Source organism: Tenrec ecaudatus, chromosome 10 (genome assembly GCF_050624435.1).
Source record: "Tenrec ecaudatus isolate mTenEca1 chromosome 10, mTenEca1.hap1, whole genome shotgun sequence".
Taxonomy (NCBI): domain Eukaryota; kingdom Metazoa; phylum Chordata; class Mammalia; order Afrosoricida; family Tenrecidae; genus Tenrec; species Tenrec ecaudatus.
In genome coordinates this window covers 73,550,288-73,559,442 of record NC_134539.1, presented here as the reverse complement: position 1 = coordinate 73,559,442, position 9,155 = coordinate 73,550,288, and positions in this window count along the sequence as shown.

Sequence of the window (9,155 nt, the reverse complement as noted above, 5' to 3'; positions counted from 1 at the left end):
AAAAACTGCCATCTTTGACAGAGAAAGAGAACAACAATCCGCCCCGGCTGGACCAACTAGGAAACATCATGATCAATGGAGAGAAGATTGAGTTTGTCAAGGACTTCATTGGACTTGGGTCCACAGTCAATACCCGTGGAAGGAGCAGTCAAGAAATCAAACAATGCATTCCCATTGGGCAAATCTCCTACACAAGGCCTTTCTGAAGCGTCCCAAAGCAATGATGTCACGCTGAGGACTGAGGTGCACCTGATCCAAGCCGTGGCCGTTCCAATCATCTCCTACACATGCAAAAAGCTGGACAACGAATAAGGAAGATGGAAGAAGACGTCGTGTCTTTGGATTATGGTGTTGGCAAAGAATCTTAGCCCTGCTGTGGATTGTCAGAAGAACGAATACATCTCGGAAGAAGTACAGCCCCAGTGTTACTTAGAAGCCAGCACAGTGAGATTTTGTGTCATGCATGCACTTTGGATATGTTTGCCAGAGGGACCCGTCCCTGTAGAAGTTCTTCATGCTGGATAAAGCAAGAGGTTAACAAAATAGAGGAAGACGTTCAATGAAACAGATGGACATAGTAGCTACAACGGGCTCAGATAAGATAGGATTTTGTTCTGTTGTACATGAATTAGAACCGGCTCAATGGAGCCTAGCAGCACAGCCTGCATGGGAAAGCTGGGTGGCACAATAGTGCACAAAACTCGGCCACTATTTGAAAGGTTAGATGTTCAAGTTCACCTAGATGTAACTCGGAAAAGAGACTAGCAATCTATTTTGCAAAACCCAGCCTTTGAAAACCCCATGTATTGCTATGAGACCCTGTGTAATTCTTGGCTACCATTACTGAACCTTTTGACCAGGATTTTTTTCCCCTTTTTTTAAAAAAACATTTTATTAGGGACTCATACGACTCTAATCACAATCCATACATACATCAATTGTGTAAAGCACATCTGTACATTCTTTGCCCTCATCACTTTCAAAGTATTTGCTCTCCACCTAAGCCCTTTGCATCAGGTCCTCATTTTTCCCCCTCCCTCCTTTCTCCCCACTCCCGCATGAGCCCTTGATAATTTATAAATTATTATTTTGTCATATCTTTCCCTGTCCGGCGTCTCCCTTCACCCCCTTTTCTGTTGTCCGTCCCCCAGGGAGGAAGTCACATGTAGATCCTTGTAATCAGTTCCCTCTTTCCAACCCACTCTCCCTCTCCCAGTATCACCCCTCACACCCCTTTGACCAGGATTCTATAGAAGCATCTTGATAAAGAAGAAGAAACTCAGAACAGAATTTGAAAATCTCATTGAATTCAGAGTTTTTTAACTTTAAACCAGAAGTATCTGTCAGGGGAAGCCAGCCCCTAACACATCATTATGGGTCCGGTAGGCACAATTGTACAGCGATTATAAGTAAAGATCATTGTAAAGTTACAGAGAGCATGAGAGACAGAAGTATTGAGATAAATGGAGTCAGACACGTTTCATGGTAGCATGCTCACCTCAGCCCCGCTAGATGGTCCACGTGGAGGGAGAGAGAGAGAGATTTAATGCTAGCCCAGACCCCTTTTATATTCTCTGGGGACATGCAAGCCCCCTAATTATAGGTGAGGACATACGTCACTGGAAGGGGCTGTGCTATGGGTAATACAGTAATGAGAGGGGGGTGGTCTAGAGACATAAACGCAATAGGAAGAGGAGGGATTGGGGGTACACATGTGACAAGATAGGCAGATCCTAGGTTTAGGATGGCGGCTTAACTTTGACCTATTCCCTAGATCTCCATAGGAACCATTATCAGTAGGGTATAAACCCCACCTACTGCAGATAGATGGCTGCAGGCATCCATTGTCTTTAACAGCAGGGAGTGGGGCCTGCCATATAGTCTGGCAACTGATGTGCTCTGGGAGAATGCCTGAGCATCTGGCCTCCCCCCACAGTATCAGGGGAGGGAGGGTGGCTGCACAGCTCAAATAAGTCATCCGTTTCACTGGACTGTTTATGTAGAAATTGGTTTATGTTCTGGGCATATTCTCAATACCAACAAGGAAAATAAAATTATTAAAAAAGAAAGCAAGAAAGGACGTCCCTGTGGAGCACAGTGCTGCTCTGACACACGCGGGTGACTGGCTCAAAATGGAGTTAATAGCAACCGAGTGTCTAACAAGCGCTTATTGAGAGCCTGGATCTGGGGCCCACCAGAGGGAAGATGACTAGGTTCCCAGGGAACACTGCGTCACGAAAGGCAAGTGAGCGTATCCATGGAAAGCGCTTAGGCCATGACTGGCACACAGTCATTAATAGATTGTCGTTATTGTTACTGTGAGGTTGGCTGTCATTATTCAGACCATTGCTCTCATAGGGTCTTGTTTGATGAACTCCAAAACCAAAAAGCAAACTCACTGCTATGCAGTCAATGCCGCCTCACTGTGACCCCAGAGGGCAGGGTAGAACTGCCCCTTTGGGTATCTGATGCTGTAACTCTTTAGGGGAGTAGAAAGCTCCATCTTTCTCCCAAGGAGCGGCTGGTGGTTCCAAACTGCTCACTTTGCAGTTAACAGCCCATCTGGTAACCCGTATGTTATCAGGGCTCCTTTGGATGGATTATTTTCTGATTATTAATTACATGTAGATAGACAGATGGGTACACAGTCCTTTGGAGAGATGTGAGAATTCTGCTGGCTCTTATAGAGGTCCACTCATACATTCCAGAACTGGACAAATAACCAGAGGTGGATTCCGGAATCTACCAGGGCTGCCGTGGGACCCAAACCCCACCAACTGCCTGATCTCCACAGAGCCTCTGGGACTGATTGGTACCTGTGATTATTTGGGGGTCTCGAGAAAATAGTGAAGACTAATCCCTCAAAGCTTGAGTATTTCCGCTTTCCAACCCACAGTCATGCAGTCGATTTCTGATTGCGTAGCTAGCTCTTTCTTCAAAGAGTTCGCCCTTCCCATCATTCAAAGGTCTGTGAACTAATGCCATTAAGAATTGATGGGGGAGCTACCACTCCATTGGGGTGATTCGATTCAGATTTCTGCTCACCAAACCTAGAGCTTTGGGGCCTGTGCAAATCTAATCATCTCTACCAGCTCCACCAGATGCTGCTGAGTGGATTCCGGCTGGTTTTTCAGGCTGTGGCCTTTGGGAAACAGGTCTCCAGACCTTTCTTCCAAGATGACTCCGGATGGGTTAGAAACACCTATCTTTTGGTTCACAGTTGTTTATCCAACCCAGACCGCCTAGGTCAGTTCCTGGGACGCTGTACTCAAATTGCCCATGCCAGTGATCTCTGCGGTCAGACTGGGCTGATACCGTTTGATCTGCTGTCCAGGATTGTCACTGGCTTTGACAACTAAGAGTCGCCCTAGGCTCCAGGCTACTATTCTAAGCCAGGAAAAGCCTGGAGATCGCAACAGGACCCTCTACATGCAAATGAAAGACGGTCACCAAGGACATTTGAGCAGCCTGATAGAGAAGTGGATTAAGAGAAAATTTCCTGACGAAGCAATATGAGGACAGGCAGCTAATGACCACATGAAAGAGTGCTCAGCACCCGACTGAGCAGGTGGAAGTAAGACAGCAGTGACGTCCCAGTTTTCATTTGTGGGAAGGAGGTGGAGACCGCTAAAGTTTTATACTTTGTGATTGGTCGAATCAATTGCTATACATTTTTCATAAGGCAATGTCTATCAACAGCCTTTAAAATACATATAACTTTCTTTTTTAAAGTATGACATTTTCCTATGTATCTCTTGAATCATCCTGTACTGGCTAGACTTCCAGGAGAACCGTGTATATCTTGATCTACGATTTTACTTTAGGAATTTATCTTAAGGAAGTAGTACTTTTGGTGTACAGAGACGTCACTGCGCTGTTTTATGAACAAAAACTTAGAAACAATCTAACGCTTCGACAACAGGGATTCCATTTTACAAATGATAGTATAGCCGTGAAATATTATGCACTTTAATTTGTTCATTCAACAAGCATTTCTCGAACAGCTGCCTTGAATCAAGAGGTGCTGTTCAACCCGGGGCCCCAGTGGATCTCTGTGTTCTGGAGCTTACCTTTCTGAGATCGGAGAGAGATACCTTTGTTAAAGATTGGGTTGTGTAAATTCATATATATGCTATTTTAAAAAATCATTTTATTGGGGGCTCATACAACTCATCATAATCCATACATACATCAATGTGTAAAGCACATTTGTACATCCGTTACCCTCATCATTCTCAAAACATTTGCTCTCCACCTAAGCCCTTGGCATCAGCTCCTCATTTTTCCCCATCCCTCCCCGCACCCCCTCTCACGAACCCTTGATATTTTATAAATTATTATTTTGTTATATCTTATACTGTCTGGCGTCTCCCTTCACCCACTTTTCTGTTGTCCGTCCCCCAGGAAGGAGGTTATATGTAGATCCTTGTAATCGGTTCCCCCTTTCTACCCCACCCTCCAAGTGTCACCACTCTCACCACTGGTCCTGAAGGGATCATCCGCCCTGTATTCCCTGTGATTCCAGTTCCTATCTGTACCAGTGTGCCTCCTCTGGTCTAGTCAGATTTGTAAGGTAGAATTGGGATCATGATGGTGGGGAGGAAGCATTTAGGAACTAGGGGAAAGTTGTGTGTTTCAGCGTTGCTACACTGCACCTTGACTGGCTTGTCTCCTCCCTGCGACCCGGGTTGTGTAAATTCTATAATGAAAATCAAAAGAGCAATGTGAGTCAGAGTGACTGGGATGGAGTTAATTGAGATTCAGTAGATTAGGAAAAGCCTGATGGAGGAGGTGAAAAACTTCATAAGATGTAAATAATAAGACATCAGGGAATCATTATGCATATAAACCTGTATTTCTTGACATAAAATACACATTACAAAACCTTACAATTTTGTTTTCATAAAACCATCTGTGTGTGTGAGTGGGTATATGTCAGAAAAACGTGAGAACGAACTGATGATTAGATTGCTTCCCAACATTTTAGTAACTGAAAATCCAACTCAATGCTGATTTAATAACGCATTAGTTATTGGTTCACATAACTGGAAAAGGGACTTCCTGTAACTCAGTAATGTCACTGAGGGTCTGATTTCTTCCAGTCTCTCTCTTTGTGTTAGGGTAGACTAGAGAAACAAATCCGGGAGACACTCACATGTGTATATGAAAGAGCTTTATATCAAAGAGTAATTGTGTATTGAGAAAACATCCAGCCCAGTCCAGATTAAGCCCATAAGTCCAATATTAGCCCATGTGTCCGATACCGATCTATAAATTCCTCTTCAGACTCATGCAGCACATGCAATGATGCCGAAATACAGGAAGATCACAGGCCAGTGGCTGGATCCAGTGGCAGTGGGAGTATCTTGTGGATCCAGTGGCAGTGGAAGTATCTCAGTGCTGGCAGGGGTCTCCTCATGGCTCCTCCAGCTCCAGGACTCTTAGATAGCTCCATGTGTCTTGTCAGCAGGAATGTCTCTCAAGGAGTGAGCGTGTCTCTGACCTCCAGTGAGGTATTTATCTCTGTTTGTGTCTCCCAAATGAGGTCATCAAGTTGCAATCTGATTGACAGGCTAGACTCCACCCTTTCACAAGTTGATACCAGATTATGTAACTACCGCACTCCTCTGCATTCCAAGGAATTGCTTGCTTCATCTCTCATGATTTCAAGAGGGCTGCCAACAATCTGAAGCTGGCTGACAGCAGTTGCTGCAGGTACATGTTTCTCAGTCATGTTCAGTAGCAAGTAAACGGTATCTTTGTTTCTATGTCCCAGACAGAGAGACATGAACTTCACTCTGGACTGGACTGGCTTGGGTCATCTGTTCCATTCGGAACCAAATTTGATGGGATATGCTGGTTAGCTACAGGTCAAGAGGACCCGGCAAAGGGGCTGAGAGTGGGGCAACTTCTAAACAGTCATCCTGAGAATTGAGTGGAGGAAGAGATGAGATCTCTTAAAGTAAGTTTAAGAAACTTTCCATCCCCTCATAGAGGGGTCTAGGGGAGGAGATGAGTCAGTTAGGGTGCGATGTAGTACCGATGAAGAACACAGCTTTCCCCTGATCCTGGATGATTCCTTCCCCCAACTACCATGATCCAAATTCTACCTTGCAGGCCTGGATAGGGCAGAGGTTGCACACTGGTGCATATGGGAGCTGGAGGCACAGGGAATCCAGAGTGGAGGATACCTTCAGGACCAGGGGCGTGAGGGGCGATGCTGGGAGAGTGGAGGGTGAGTGGGTTGGAAAGAGGGAACTGATTACAAGGATCTACATGTGACCTCCTTCCTGGGAGACGGACGGCAGAGAAGGGGGGGAAGGGAGACTCCGGATAGGGCAAGCTATGACAAAATAACAATCTATGAAGGAGAGGGGAGGGGGAAAAAAAAGAGGACCTGATGCAAAGGGCTTAAGTGGAGAGCAAATGCTTTGAAAATGATTAGGGCAAAGAATGTACGGATGTGCTTTATACAATTGATGTATGTATATGTATGGATTTGATAAGAGTTGTATGAACCCGTAATAAAATGTTTAAAAAAATAATGAAGGCAAAAAAAAAGAGAGAAACTTTTCCTGTTGAGATCTAGGCGGGGGTGGTGGTGGTGATCAGAACAAATATGGGTAGCAAATAAAACCCCAACTGTCATCGAGTTCATGCTGACTCATAGAGACCTTATATGGCTAGGCACAACTGTCTCAGTGGGTTTCTGAACCTGAAACTCTTTCCCAGAGTAGAAAGCTCCATCTTTCTCCTAAGCAGCAACTGGTGGTTTTGAACTGCTGACCTTGAGGTTAGCAGCCCCAGGTGCAACCACTCCTCCACCAGGGTTCCTGTAGGTAGCAAATACCAACATTTATATCGCTGGGCGTTGGATAATGGAACTATGATGATTTTTAATTTCCCTTTTGTACCTTATGTACGTCTGAGGCTGTTTCAATGTGAATGGATAAAAATTTAAGAATGCATTAATCATGGGAGGACAAGGCTTTCTAAATCTAGCAAAAAGACAATACGTGGATAGAGACAACCACCGCCCCCCTCACCAGCTGTGACCAGTCCCTTTGCAATGGTTCTTAGTCTACACTTGCTACTCCTTGTCCTTTGTTCCCTGAGCAAAACCTGCTCTTCTGGCCCTTCCCTTAAGTAAAAAAAAACAAGGCTATGTTACAGGCAGGCTCAAGGGGCCTCAGTATTCGCACAATCTGCCTCCGACCCACCCTGTTTCACTTAACAGCTTAGCCTCTTCTGCAGCCTTGCTCTTTGTCTTCAATTGTGCTATTCTGGGCGGCAGTGATTACTCAGCCAGTCCGGTGTTCTCTTTGGTGACAACTGAGATACTCAAACTAAGAATAGGACTGACTGATGAAGGAAGGAGGCCGGATGGGGATGGGAGGCAGTGTGCTCTCCGCTCAAGCCGCCTTAGAAGACCTAGAATAGTCCATCAAGCGCGCCTAGGTTTGCCATTGTTCTGTGGTATGGCTGATCCATTTGTTTCTGTGAAATGCTGTCAGCTAGAGTCGTGCGTCTTAAGTTTGCTGGATGATTTTCTATTGTGCAATTGGGAATTCTTTGCAGAGAGGCCAAAAGGATCTTTTTGCATTTGCTGAGAATGCTGAGTGAAGCTGTGGGCACAGGTGGAGAGTGGGCTTTGAAGTTAGAAGGGAGTGGGGTCCACTGCTCCCTGGCTCTGTCACCTTGTGGAGTCCCTCGTCTGTAAAGTGGGGTTGCTAAAACCCACCTCAGAAAATCTGCTGCACAAAGCCTCTTTAGAGTGTTGAAAAGCAAGGATCTTACTCTGAGGGCTCAGGTGCTCCGTGACCCAAGCCATGGCATTTTCCATGGCCTCATTTGCATGTGGAAGTTGGACGGTGAAGAAGGCAGACTGAAGAAGACTCGATGAATTTGAATTATGGTGCCGACAGAACAATCAGATTTATCTCGGAAGAAGTACAGCCAGAGTGCTCTTCAGAAGCAGGGATGGTGAGATTGTCATACACATGTTGGACAGGTTGTCAGGAGAGACTAGGCCGTGGAGAAGGACATCACGCTCCGTAAAGCAGAGGGGCAGTGAAGGAGAGGAAGAATCTAGATTAGATGGATTGACACTATGGCGTCAACAATGGACTCAAGCATAGGAACGATTGTGAGGATGGGCAATACTTTGTTCTGTTGTACATAGCGTCACTATGGGTCAGAACCTATTCTACAGCACCTAGCAACAACACCCGCTTCACGATGTTGTTACGTTGGCTAAGGGAATCTTTAGGAACTCCAACACAAGGTAGATGCTGAACAAGTAGCCACAACACATCCGGTTCACTTAGGGACATGATTAATTCATGATGGGAAAATGGCGGATGGCCACAACAGATCACAAAAGGGAGATCACAATAATGACTACGTTATCACATAACTGCCAGATTACATCATTGTATAATTGCCAGATGGTATCGTCACACAACTGCCAACTCATGGCCCAGCCAAGTTGATACATGACCTGGACCATCATGGCTCGTATGACCCTCTCCCCTTGCCTGAGAGTCCTGTTACTGCTTGGAGCACGTCTTTCATGTGCAAAGTTGCTTGGCCGTGGATTTTTCACTCTTGTCAAAGATGCAAAATGTTGATTCACCAGACAGTTGGTAAATGAAGGCAGAGATTCCCTACTATGAAGGAAGAGATTCCATCTGCTTTTTAGGAAGGCCCATAGAACCGGGCCCCTAGTACCTAGGGTAGACCAGAAACGCAAACCTATTCTGTAAGTTGATTCTGGCTCATGGCGACCCCATTTGTTAAAAAGTAGAACTGCCCCATAGGATTTTCTTAGCTGGGCTTTTTATGAATGCAGTTTGCCAGAACTTTCTTGACCAGCCTCATGGGGTGGGTTTGACCAGCCAACCTTTAGGGTATTAGTCAAGTACAAGCCCCTTCCACCACTACAGGATCTAGTATGTAGGGTAACCGTCCTGCAGATGTCCACTATCTTGACTCTGCCTCCTGTCCTGGCCTCTCTTCTGCACAAAACCAAAACCAAACTGAAACCCAAAACACCCCAAACACAAACACCAATTACCATAGACAGTCAATTCCAGCTCATGGTTTTCCCTTGGGTGTCCCAGTAAAACCATGCTCCAGAGGAATCCTAGCAGCTA